Source organism: Podarcis tiliguerta (assembly GCF_965153285.1).
Source record: "Podarcis tiliguerta genome assembly, chromosome: 11".
In the NCBI taxonomy this organism is placed as follows: domain Eukaryota; kingdom Metazoa; phylum Chordata; class Lepidosauria; order Squamata; family Lacertidae; genus Podarcis; species Podarcis tiliguerta.
Window position 1 is genome coordinate 37,793,040 of NC_139544.1, and position 12,501 is coordinate 37,805,540.

General features: G+C 41.4%; 1 protein-coding gene across 6 annotated transcripts in view; it reads right to left on the reverse strand.

Moving 5' to 3' along the window:
• Positions 1-8,951, reverse strand: part of ERBIN (erbb2 interacting protein) — an 87,042-nt gene extending 78,091 nt beyond the window's left edge. For 2 of the 6 annotated variants that reach the window (XM_083403652.1, XM_083403651.1), the window contains exon 1: positions 7,761-7,902. The gene's annotated coding sequence lies outside the window, so the exon portion shown is untranslated. Of the gene's footprint in view, positions 1-7,760 lie in introns of all 6 variants that reach the window. The other 4 variants (XR_014503040.1, XR_014503041.1, XM_083403650.1 and 1 more) reach the window with 4 other exon arrangements.
• Positions 8,952-12,501: the final 3,550 nt, after the last annotated feature.

Sequence of the window (12,501 nt, forward strand, 5' to 3'; positions counted from 1 at the left end):
TTTTTATAACTATAGAAAAATATAACTAATGGATCGCCAGAAAGAGTGCCATGTTAAGTTTGCATTCTTGTTACAAGCGTCTGGCACCTTCAACTTTTAATGAATTTATAATGGCATAAGCTTTTGTGAGCACAGTTCATTGGATGAGATGTATGAAGCATTATCCTAAACTGGCAAGAATATACATACAGATTTTTTGGAGGGAAGGGGTAGAGGGAGAATGAGTGGAGGAAATGAAATGCTAAAAGAACAACAATTATACTACCTGAAAGGAAAAGATACAGTGTTTCGTTAACTGTGCCTTAAGTTTGTCAAACACATGAACTTCAATGGCTCTTTTCAAAGTATGATTAACATTGGCTGTACCCCACAATTTTGAATGCCTATTATAACAGCAGAAATGCATAATGTTAAATCTTACCTATCAATTAGTTACACAAATCATTTGACAAAAATATGCTAAACTGCCTTGCTCAAAGAGGAACCCATGGAGCAGGGTAGTAAGGCAGGTTAACTGTCACAGCACCAAGGATGGCTTCTAATGAACAACTTGCTCCAAAAAGGGTTAGAAATGGGCAGATACCTTTTTGACCTCTGCCTTCAGGTCAGCTTCTCCTATGTGCTTTTGGAAAATTGAAATGTCTCCTAAAAGGCCAACCCTCCTACTCAAAGATAGGCAATTATCATGCACTGCATGGCCCACTTGCCTGGTGTGCTGCTTATGGCATTAGGTATGGATTCTTCAAGCCCCATGGACCAATGAGGCTCCTGGCTCTGCTTTTACAGGCTCTGATGTTGTGGAATTTGGTTCAGTGGGCTTCTGCCTGCCAGGCTTGGGTACAGTAGTCTCTTAATCACAAACATTAGGCTCATAACCAAGAACCTGGTCCATCTCCTTAGCTGGCAACACTATAGCCTCTGTCCCAAGTATCCTGGTCAGTGCTGTCACAAAAATGGATTTTTCAGCAGCATGAAATATTAAATCTAAAAAACCATACACTGTGAATGTTTCTTAAACTATCCTTTGATTTGCCTTTGAGAAATTCAGAATATATTTTCAGTCTACTTCAGTGAAACGTTTTAAATATGTGATCATTACTCTTCCAACTTTCTACAGCATGAGTAAGGAACAGCACTTGTTTAACCACACTAAGAGCCTATAGTAAAACCAGAGCACTACAGCTAATTTGTATGTAATATAATCTTGATTAATATGGAGGCCACTGAAGGTTGAGAAATTCCATCTTACCAGCTCCATTTACCCTGACATCCAATATCAAATATACATCACCTGTTCAGGCACTTAAAATTATTAAATGGACTTACAAGTCAACTTCTGAAACTATCATCCACAAGAGAATATTTTATGTTGACTTCCTTCTTAGATCTCTCTAAGCATGACAGCTAACAAAACATATAAAATTAAAGCCAAGATTCACTTCATTCCATTAAAAACTTACCACAACAGAAACAGGTCACTTATGGTCCATTATGTTGCCCTTCCTCTCCCTCTGCATAATCTGGAATTAGAGTCTTGTCACTGCACTCTTTCTACAGCAGAAGAAATAATTTGCCATTCCAACACTATGGCAGTACATAGTGTATGGCCACACAACTTGGGGTCCCTACATCTTTAAAGACCTAGTTACCCATTGATTTTAATTGTTTGAATAACCTGCAATTCAGCACTTGGTTTGCATACAATTATAATCAGACCTCTAAAGGAACATTATGCATCACTGTCCAGTATAACAAATAATAATTGCTTTACGTTACCCTCACTTCCATTTGCAACATTTATTACCATACAAGTAAACAGCAAACGTTTATGCACATACCATTATTCATCTTTGTTTTAAGCAAAGTCAAAATCATCTGCATTTGCTGCTAAACTCTTCATGCAAATCCTGCATCTTATATAAGCTGGTGAAAGTCCTTGAGCAACACACACCAAAAAGGGTGAATTCTTACCATTTGTAATGAAAATGGTAAATATTTCTAGAAAAGACTTTATCTCAAAAGTTAGAGAACAGCCACATGCTGCAATCTATCACAATTTTAACCATCACCCCATTCATTTTATTTTGTCAAGATTTCTGTATGTTACATGCCTGTTAATATTTTTTCAGGGCTCTGGAGGTAATTGTCAAAGGACAAAGAGATATGCATGTTTGACTTCAGCGGGGGATGACAACTTAAATTCAACAAGAGTTTCAAAAGCAGAAGCAGGGAACCTGTGGCCCACCATTTGTTGGCTACAACTCTCATCATTCCAGACCACTGACCATGCTAGCTGGGCTAAAGAAAGATCCAGAAATATCTAGCAATCCTCCAGGTTCTCCAGCCCTGGTTAAAGGCATGTTTTATTCTTTGTGTAAATAATAATCATGAGCATTTCCTGCAGCTGGATTTCCTCATGAAGTGGAAACATTCTTGGACATTGTCCTGCAGGTCAAGCATTAATTCAGACAGTAATGGAATGCCCCATGTATGTGTTGATATACTTGTGCAATCAACATCCCATGTGAACACATATGAACATTTTTGGCAATTTCACAATAAACCACATTTCACTTGAGAAAAGATACATATAGTTACTTCCTCCTTAACATATCTGATCTTACAGGTTCATCTTCAAATTCAGTAGGACAAAAATCATCCAATTCTTCTTCAGTAATATCTGCATGAGAACAGTACACTTGACAGTGTGCTGCAACTAAAGCTGTTGGGTCAGGTGCAATGCCATGGCATTCTGTAGATGCCACTTTCCTGGAGGTAAGGGTATATAACTTAGGTGACCCAAAGCCAGGTGAGAGATGTACAGTTAATATCTAAACACATTGGGCATTATTAGCATGGGACACTCTAGGTGGAGATGTGGCTGACCACACAAAGCACTCTAGGTCTTGTATTTCATAACTGATGGTGCTGGCTTAACATGGCAGGGTTGCATTTGGCCAAGATCCACATAAATTATGATTATACACAGAACTATCCAATTGCTGTGGACCTACCATCTCTTGGGGTATAGACCTTGCAAAAAATCATATGCAACATTATTAATCAAATCTGGTAAGAATTTTGTTCCTGGGTCGTAGGCTAATCCCAAGGCAAATTAAGAAAGAGTCCATAAAAGAATAGACTCAAACTTGGGAGTGCACTACTTAAGAGACATTTAATGGCACAAATTTACAAGGCTGTACTTGGAGAATTTTATTCAGCTAAAGATTGTAATATAGAGAGAATAGCCACACTTTACTTGATCATTATGTTACAGCGGTATTTTGTGCAGAAAATACATGAAGAATACATGACAAGCTGCATCTAGACAAAACAAAGTACTTAGATGGCAGGTCCAGTCAATTTACTAAACCTAGCTCAACATGCAAGTGAACCAGATGTAATTCTGGGTTATCAATGCATATTATTCTACAGATCCCAGCACTGGCTGGGAATACTTTCCACCAATTTCTACATGGTAAGGGTATAATATTTCCCCCAAATTTTGCTTTGTCAATAATCATACTTTTGTAACCTTAGAACTTTGCTATTATAACACAACCTATATACACCTTTCCTTCAAAGGATGGAGCTGAAGCAGAACAGAAGGGCTTGTCTCAACAGGCGAGAATTACCAGGAAAACGTTACACCAGAGTGAGCAATGGTTTCATGGGCCCTTCAGGCACAAGCTGGGGTGCTATTTTTAACTAAGAAAAAATTGAATGGGCTGGATTCTACATAATATCTTCCTCCCATGTTAACAGTGGACTGAGGGCAGGTTATTAATACTATCCCTTCTACCCAAAATGAACAGAAGTGGCCTTACTTTAGCAGCTCACAATCATCTTCTCAAACTTAATGCTTAAGACCTAAGTCAATGGCCAAGCTTTGTACATTCCTGAATTTGGTAACTAAAGATAAGTAGAGACTTGCTTTTGCTCTTAATACTGTAAATTGCCCTGAGGATCAAGTTTAAATATTCAGTAAATGAATAGAAGTAACTTTTTAAAAAGGTAGAAATTAGTTTTTTGGGTTGTTGTTTTTATCTAGCTCTACATCTCCTGTGTACATGGTAGCTCACAAAGTTCAAAAGAAATACCCTTAGAAACCAACCAAAAGAAAGAAAGAAAGAAACCACAAAGACCAGTATTTTTTTTAGCAGCAGCATACCATCACTATTATCTAAAAGCCATCCTGAAAAGGTTTTGGCATTTGGGAAATTCAGGGACAGGGATTTTCTCTTTTAGTAGGCTATTCAACAACCCCAGAGGATTGAGTATGCCCTGTTGTTTGCAGAGGTCACCATTCCATACATAATTACAACATACATAGCAGGATACTCAATATATTTATATTTAAATTGGCTGCGGAACACATATTGTAGGTATGTCAGTAACCATAAATATATTCTTTGTGGGTCCAAAAATTTAAGCAAATGCTTTAACTGTGTAACAAATGCTAACAGGTCAGTTTGCTTCAATATCTCACATGCAGATGAAACCCGAAAGTTATGAAGCCAAGTCTTCAACAGAAGAACTTCATTATGGCCACAGGCCACAGAAGGTCCCTAACCTTAGCATACACAGACCCCAATCCAGTTTTGCACAAATCCAGTTGTGAGCACCCATTTGTCAATCAGGAAAGTTGACACTGTCAGCTCTAAGGAGGTTACACTAGGTCAGTGTTGCTCTGATAAGGCTGCAACTTGTAGGCAGAAACTAGATGTAGCCTCAAGCTTTGTATGTAGAATCTATTCATTCACATTTTCTATTCTAACAGGTGATCATCATAGAGAGCTTAGTCGGTAGAGCAAAAAACTCTTAATCTCAGCTTTGTGGGTTCAAGTCCCACGTCGGGTGAAAGATTCCTGCATTGCAGGGGGTGGGCTAGATGACTCTTGTGGTCCCTTCCAACTCTATAATTCCATGATTCAATGTGTACATGGAAGTCTGATTCCACACGTGGATCAGCTTAGGTAGACATTAATGTGTACTCTATGTGTACTAAAGGCAACGTTACCCCTTCTATGCCTACTCAATACTGCAACACTGCAAACTCTGGAAGAGCACTTTGGAAAGTGCTACACAATATCCATTCCACACTTGTAAATAATTAATCTCTCAGCGTGGCAGCACCTACGTTCTGGAACTCACTGCCCGCTGACCTTCACTGTGTTGTTTTCAATGCCTGCTTCAAAAAAAGCTGTTTAGGCAAGCCTGCCTAGATATGTAAGGTTTACGTGTGTGTGTAATGTACACACACCCCTCTCTCTCTCCATATATATATATATATATATATGGCAGCATGTTTCTATCTTCTGACTTTTACGGATAACTTTATACATTATGTTCTATGTAAATCACTTGGACACTGACAATAAAGTAGTGTACAGTTTTTTAAAAAAATATAAAGTGTGCAATTGTGAAAAATAGCCACTAGCTAGATTAAAACTGAACTAAAGTACACATTTTAAATTTGAGAGCAGATACCTATACAAAAATGTATTTTAATAAATTGATTAGCGGTTTGTTCACTTTTTCAAATAAGTCTTCTGTTAATGACTAAATACTTCATTGCGCCTATTAAAGATTCACTACATGCAAATATTGCCATCTGATTACTGCTTTGACTTAACCTGCTTTAATTGCCTATTCAGCTACACTTTGCTGGCATGCAGAACTATAGAAATTTACTGTTTTTCTTTTGTCTCCCAATGACTTACTGAAGAGTACAGACAGGCATTCATCTGAATTACCAAAGGAGGTAAATCTTACTTGCTATTATTTATTAATTTTAGATAATACAAAAATTAGCACATAATTGTAAGAACACTAAAAAAAGAAAACTTTCATACAGTATATACAGAACATATATAAACATAGCTCACTGAAAAAAGTCAAATTAGGAGAAGTTTCCACATCACTAATGAAATGTAATACACACACATCACTAAACAGGCTTTGAACCAATCAGATAAAGGTGAAAATTCAAAGGCCTGTCAGATAATTTACTATCATATAAGCTTGACTTGCCAAGAGCAATAATTCCAACAAATCTTTTCAAATTGTATTACTAAAATTAATGGAATTTATGACACATCACTAGCCTAAGCAGAAGTGTGCTATTTAAATAGGGCCTAATCCAATATGGTGACTAAACTAATCTAAAGCTGAAATATTATACACCTTTACCTAAGAGTAAGTCTACTTCTGTGTAGACATTTACAGGACTGCACTGTACAGGATTTTAAGTCCAACCAATATCAAGAACAATAAATAGTTCAAAATACAATAGTTTATGCTCTATGGCTACATGTTAGATATACAATATCTTATAGTTATATGTATCATGCAATGATACCTTCTATCCCTCTTTAGAATATGTTTTGTGGGGAATGTAACACTGCTTTGGAAGTGCTAATTCACTGTAAAATGATTACTCTGTTTAGGCTTTTCTGCCACGCATAAGCCATATAAGGAAGTTGAAGTTCACTGCCATCTTTCTGTCCAATCCTTTGAAATGCCCAAGAGTAACCTTTACTGGTGTCTTTAAAGATCATGTGTATAGTTTGAAAGTTTCCTAATCTTGATGATTGACGCCAAGAGAAATTTGCCTTTACTCCCATCAAGACAGACCAGCAAAACATAGCATGGACGTTGATTTAAACCATCCACAGTACAAAAATAATGCCTCAGTTATAGTCATCTGACTAATGCACAATTTAGAAAACATGTTCAAAGCAGATTTGTACAAAAACAATTGGCAAGTTGCTTGTGAAGTCATCAAAATTATATAATTCAACAGGTGATACAACACATTTTGCTTTCCTTATAATGAGAATTGCTTAATCTTAACAATTTTTCAGAAACCTCAATATTTCCATACCTTTCCCCAAAACACCAAGACCAAACTACATTGCTAAGAAAAATAAATCGAATGAAACCATTGAATTCCACTATTAGGGGAAAATAAATTTGTCCATAAATCACACATGCAAGTAGACGTTTGCAAATAAAGTTTAAACTCCCTCAGGAGATAGCCATTGACTAAAGGTGCTGAAGCTGTTTTATGACAATATGACAAATATCTCTACAACTCAAACGTTTTTGAACTACACAGGTTATGAAAGAAGAAACACTTGTTAAGTCTCACAAGACATCAGGCCTGTCTGAACCGTGTCCTTACTCAACAGCTAAGGAATGACTTCTAAAAGAAAAACATCGGCCACAAAGAAAAGAAAAAGTCTTCAAACTTTAATGGTACAAGGGAAAAAGAATATTTGCCCTCTATGCAGACGGAATGCTTGCAGAGAAAGAAAGTTATCGGTCCAGCAAGTCGCTTCTACAGATGACATGTTTTAAGATCACGAATGCATAATCAGGCAGTTTCACTTCAATACCTTCTACTATGGAACAAAGAAACTTCTGTCTGAGAAGCTTTACACACACAAAATCAGCTCTCCTACATTTCTCCTCTGCAACAAAATTTCAAAGTACCGGTAACGATTAGACTTTCTCTCTCTCTCTCTCTCTCTCACACACACACACACACACACAGAGAGAGAGAGAGAGAGAGACTGGAAACCAGCTTCAAAATCCAGAAATACATTTAAAAAGCTAACGAAAGTAAGAACAGGAGACAGACCACCATCTCAAAATGAAGTACAATTGCGTCCCCTTTCTCCAACACATAAAAAGGGTTTCATTCCTAATGTTCCCGCACACGCACACTTCCAAAATTATTTCTTTTGAAAACCAACCTCACAATTCGGACGTGCAGATCTCCATTTGCACCAGGTTCCTTCACTACCCAATGGATGCTTTAAATCCCAATCAAGTTTTCTCAGCAGTCCAGAAAAGAAAAAAAAAACGGGGGGTGGGGTGGAGGATGCAACAGCTTTCGTCGACGTTGTTGGGTTTTTTTTTTCCCCTTTTCTTTTCCGGGGTTGGGGGTGTCGTGGAGATTTAGCAATGCCAAGCTTGCGGCCCGGCCGGCCGAGGTGAGTTATTTCCCCCCTTCCCTCCCCCGGCCTCCTTCTTCACTTTTCTTCGCAGTTGAGCGAGGGGAGGTCTCTGCGTCGTCGCCTCAGCTTCTGCCCTCTTCCGCCGTGACAAATGCGCGGTTTCAGGTGCCTCGAACGCCGCCCAGTCCCGGCAGAAGAAGACTCACTTCCCGCCCCTTACTGAGGCGGCGGCGGCGGTTGTGTGGGGCGAGGGGACGGGGCGACCGCGGGGGCCGCAATGCCTGCGCCTGGCCCAGCTCTCCTTTCCAAAGAGGCTCCCGAGCTGCGGACCCGCCTCCGTCGCCGACCCCCCCCCCTCCACCCTTCGGCTTCTTCTCCTTTCTCTGCGTCCCCTCGCTCGCTAGGCCGGGCCCAGGATGCTGTAGCGCCTGCCGCAACCCACCGCCAGGGGCATGTGGTGGGAGGGGAGGCGAAGCGCAACAAGCCCCCTTCTTCTTCCTCTTCCTCCTGCTCTTCTTCCACTGCGCAGCCTTCTTATCTTCTATTCGTTCGCTTTTCCTTCCTGCCTTCCTCCCTCGCTCCGCTCGCCTTCCTCCCTCGCCCTCCCCGCCTCACACACACACACATACACGGCTCCTCCTCTCCACACTTCCCCCTTCCTCTCTCTCCTTCCCGCCCCTCTCGCTTGGCAGGCTCGCTCCTCTGGGCGCCGGCCAGGGACTCGCTGAGGTGTCTCCTTCAGGCTCCCCAGAGATAAGGGCGGCGGCAGGCAGGCAGGCCGGCCGCGGGGAGCGAGGGCGGGACGGAGAGCGGGCGGCGGGAGCAGTTCTATTATTACTACTACTACTACTACTAAGCACCGCCGCCCAGGCCAGGGGGAGACACTGCAGCGCCGCCCAGACAGCCAAGCGTGACTGACTAGCGCAGGCGCGCGCACACACACACAGTCGGTCTCGGTCTCTCTCTCTCTCTCTTTCGGCCCCAACCGCGCAGCTGCACTAGTTTCCCCTTCAGACTTTTTAGCCTTAGAGCCAGACAACAAGTCTGGAAACTGGCGAAGCGAGCAGCAGCAGCGCGACTTAGCCAATCCGGAGAGAGGAGCCTCTAGCAACAGCCAATGACCCTGCTCTGAAGGGCGACTGTGATAGGGGAAGGAAGAGCAGGTTAGGGTGTGTGAATTGAAAAAAAAAAAAAAGGAAAAAGTGAGATGCACAGAGAGAGAGATCAAGCCATCTGGGGCGGGGAGGGGGAGCGGTGTTTAGGAACACTCTTAGGCGCTCTTAGGTTTGGGGAGAGAAAGGAAGTGGCGGGGCTGGGGGACGGGAAGGGAAGGAGGGTAAGAACTGAGAGAGAGAGAGAGCGGGTGTTTGCTTTTAAGGCAACTGAGGGAAAGGCGAGGGGAGGAGAAGGCGGAGGAGGAAGAAAAGCAGGAGGAATACAAGGAAGGGGAACCCAGCAGCGAGAGCAGCTTAGACAAGACTTGACCTAGATTGGCGTGAAACTAACTTGGCATCTTCAAACCTTGTGGTATCTCATAGTTGTGTATGTAAACAAAGCAAACACAGTTTTAAAGAGTGCTAGCTAAACTTTCCTGCTCACAATCAATACCTTTTCTTATTTCTTTTAGGCTGCAATCCTAAGCATGTCCCTTCAGAATAAGTTCTGTTGAATCTATAAGACAGGTGAGGGGTTCGAATTGAAGCCTAACTTGGGTTTCTGTAGTAAAGGTGGCTCAGTTCTCAAAAAGGCTTGAAATGATTCTGAAATGAAGGTGTACAACTGCCTGCCCGCATGACTTTTCATAAATGGACTGCCCATGAAAATCCCATCACAGGTTCTCCCACTGTGTCAAGGGCTTCCATAGCAACGTTGCTAGCCTTGTTCCTGACCACCACTGATGCCCTAAACAGCTGCCAGCCGCTCACCATAAGTACGGGCCTACAAACATACAGATGCAGGGTTTCTGCAAGTGACAATCCTGGGCAGATCAGAATTGACCCTTCCATGGACGTCTACTACACACATGTATCTGTACATGTGAAGGGACTAAAGTTAACCCCCATACTAGGAATAGCCAGATCTATTTGATTTTTCTTCTATATTATCAAAACTTGTATGACTGGCTGTCCTGCTCTTTGTTCTCCCGATTTTCTACTTGACTGTTTCCAGTCTGGTTTTTGCCCTTTCTGCTACATGGAAATGTCTCAAAATAAGATTAATAATTATCTTCTGTTAGTATCAATAAACCTTCTCAGTCTTCATTCTTGACTTGTCAACTCTCTTTCAGTGATGAATGAAAGCATATTGGACCCTTTCTAATGCTGAAGGTGCCGTATCTTCAGTTGCTAGTGATGCAGCCGGTGGGTATATCACACTCTGTTTTATGTATTCTGTGAACATTGGGGCGATGTCATAAGAAGATTTCTGTTAGATCAAAGACCCATCTAGTCCATCCTGTTTGGCATAGAGCTCAACCAGATGCCTGTGAGATGAGCTCTCTATTGAGGAAAACAACCATCAATCAACTGAATATGGTATATGTGACTACATGGGATTGAATAGGTTTACAAAATGATAGGCACTTTGAAGCCTCTCAGGGCTGACTGTTGCTTGGTGAGGTCATTAGTTGGTGTACCACTCCCTCTGCTTGGGTATCAATGTTCATACTGCACTGTCTCCAGGGTATGTCTCTTCTGAGGCCTTTACGTGGCCTGAGGTAAAACCTGGGATCTCTTTTTTTGCTAAACCTCCTGGAGTTCTTGATGCATATGGCTTAGAGGGCATGTCATGAATTCACCCATGAAGGAAAGTCTCCTGTCTATGATGGTCATAGTCTTGGGGTTCAAGTCCCACTGCTTCTCTCTTTCCATCCACATTTATTCTTGCCGCTCTGATATTTGGAAGGTAAGCTTTACTTTGGCAGGGAATATTACCAAACCAACATTTCCTGTTTCTTAGTACCTTGCTCCTTCCCGTTGGGCAAGCAGGCAGGTCATGCTGATCCTTTATTTGTTTCTATCCTTTCTTCCTCGTGCATGTGGCTCCCACCCTTGTCCCTTGCAAAAAGGTTGTTCCCCTCCAATAGACACAGACATGTAGCATTCTGAACATGGTTTCTGAGGGTGGGGCAACCCAGTCAGATGGGTGATAATGCTCTGGGTTCCACATGCACTAGGCTACAGAGAGGACTGTGTGTTGTACTTGGAATGACATTCCGTTCATTCCCTGCCTCATTCTTGCTTCTCCACTAGCAAAAATATTGTTTGCAGGCTACAGCACTTTCCTATTATTATGCTGCTTGGTCTGTTTGGGTTGTCAGCTTCTTTCTGTCAAGATGTTTCTCACCATGTGTGAGTAGGGATTGGGTTGGGTAGGTTGATAGCCATCATGCCATTCCATCATGTTTAGTGCCTATCAATGTATAGCTGAGTCTTAGAGAAGTCTGGCACAATACAGTGGTACCTTGGTTCTCGAACTTAATCTCTCCAGGAGTCCATTTGACTCCCGAAACAGTTCCAAAACCAAGGTGTGGCTTCCTGCACTCAAGTGGAAGCCCCATTGGACGTTTGGCTTCCGAAAAATGTTTGCAAACCAGAACACTTACTTCCGGGTTTTGCGGCATTCGGGAGCCTATTTGTTCGGAAGCCAAGCAGTTCGAATACCAAGGTACCACTGTATCGTGATGTTTGGGCACCAGCAGAGTTGCCAGGGAAACCATGATATTATTGGTTGGTGTTGCTACATCATTTCTTTTTCAACAGTGATAACATATTTTTTATTCTTTGATGTTGGGAGTACATGGGAGTGTAACTCCCTTACACTCCCTTACATTGGCATAAGCCTGGCACAGTGGCTGCTGACAACGGTTAACATGTAGGATCAGAGAACTGAAAAGTTGCTCCTTTTCATAGTTGCTCAGAAAAAGTCTGTTAAAGTCTTTCTAAGCTTTAAAGCATATTCCCTCTTATCTCCACAGTTCTACTGCATCAGCATCACAAATGAGTCCTATATTAGCTTTTGGATTAATTCTGCTCTAATGAAACCTGGGTTTACATACATGACACTTCCTCTTTCATTACCCACAAAAACTATGCATTGCCTTTCCTAGTCAGAACCCAGAAAGGGCATAGCCCTATAAAAATGTGGCTATGCTGGAATGCCATCTCTCTTAAAGCAATTCTATATAGCATCATCACAGTTGTGTAAAAGACAGCAAAAAAACAAAATACCCTGCCTCTCCCAGTCTTTATAAAGAGGAAGACTCTTTATAATATAAACCACTTTGAACTATTAAATTTCATTTTCTAAACAATCTGCCATTAACTTATCATAATTGTTTCTTTCAAAATTCTCCAAAGAATTGCAACATCAGCAGTACAAAGTGGAAAGTCTAATAGAAACCAGTTTTGATCAACAGAGGTGTGATTCAGAACTATACTCTAACTTTCATGGTCACATTGAACTTCAACGGAAGTTGAGCACACACGTAACTTGAAATGACAACCAGTTCAAAATAACAGGTGTGGTCATCAAGTGC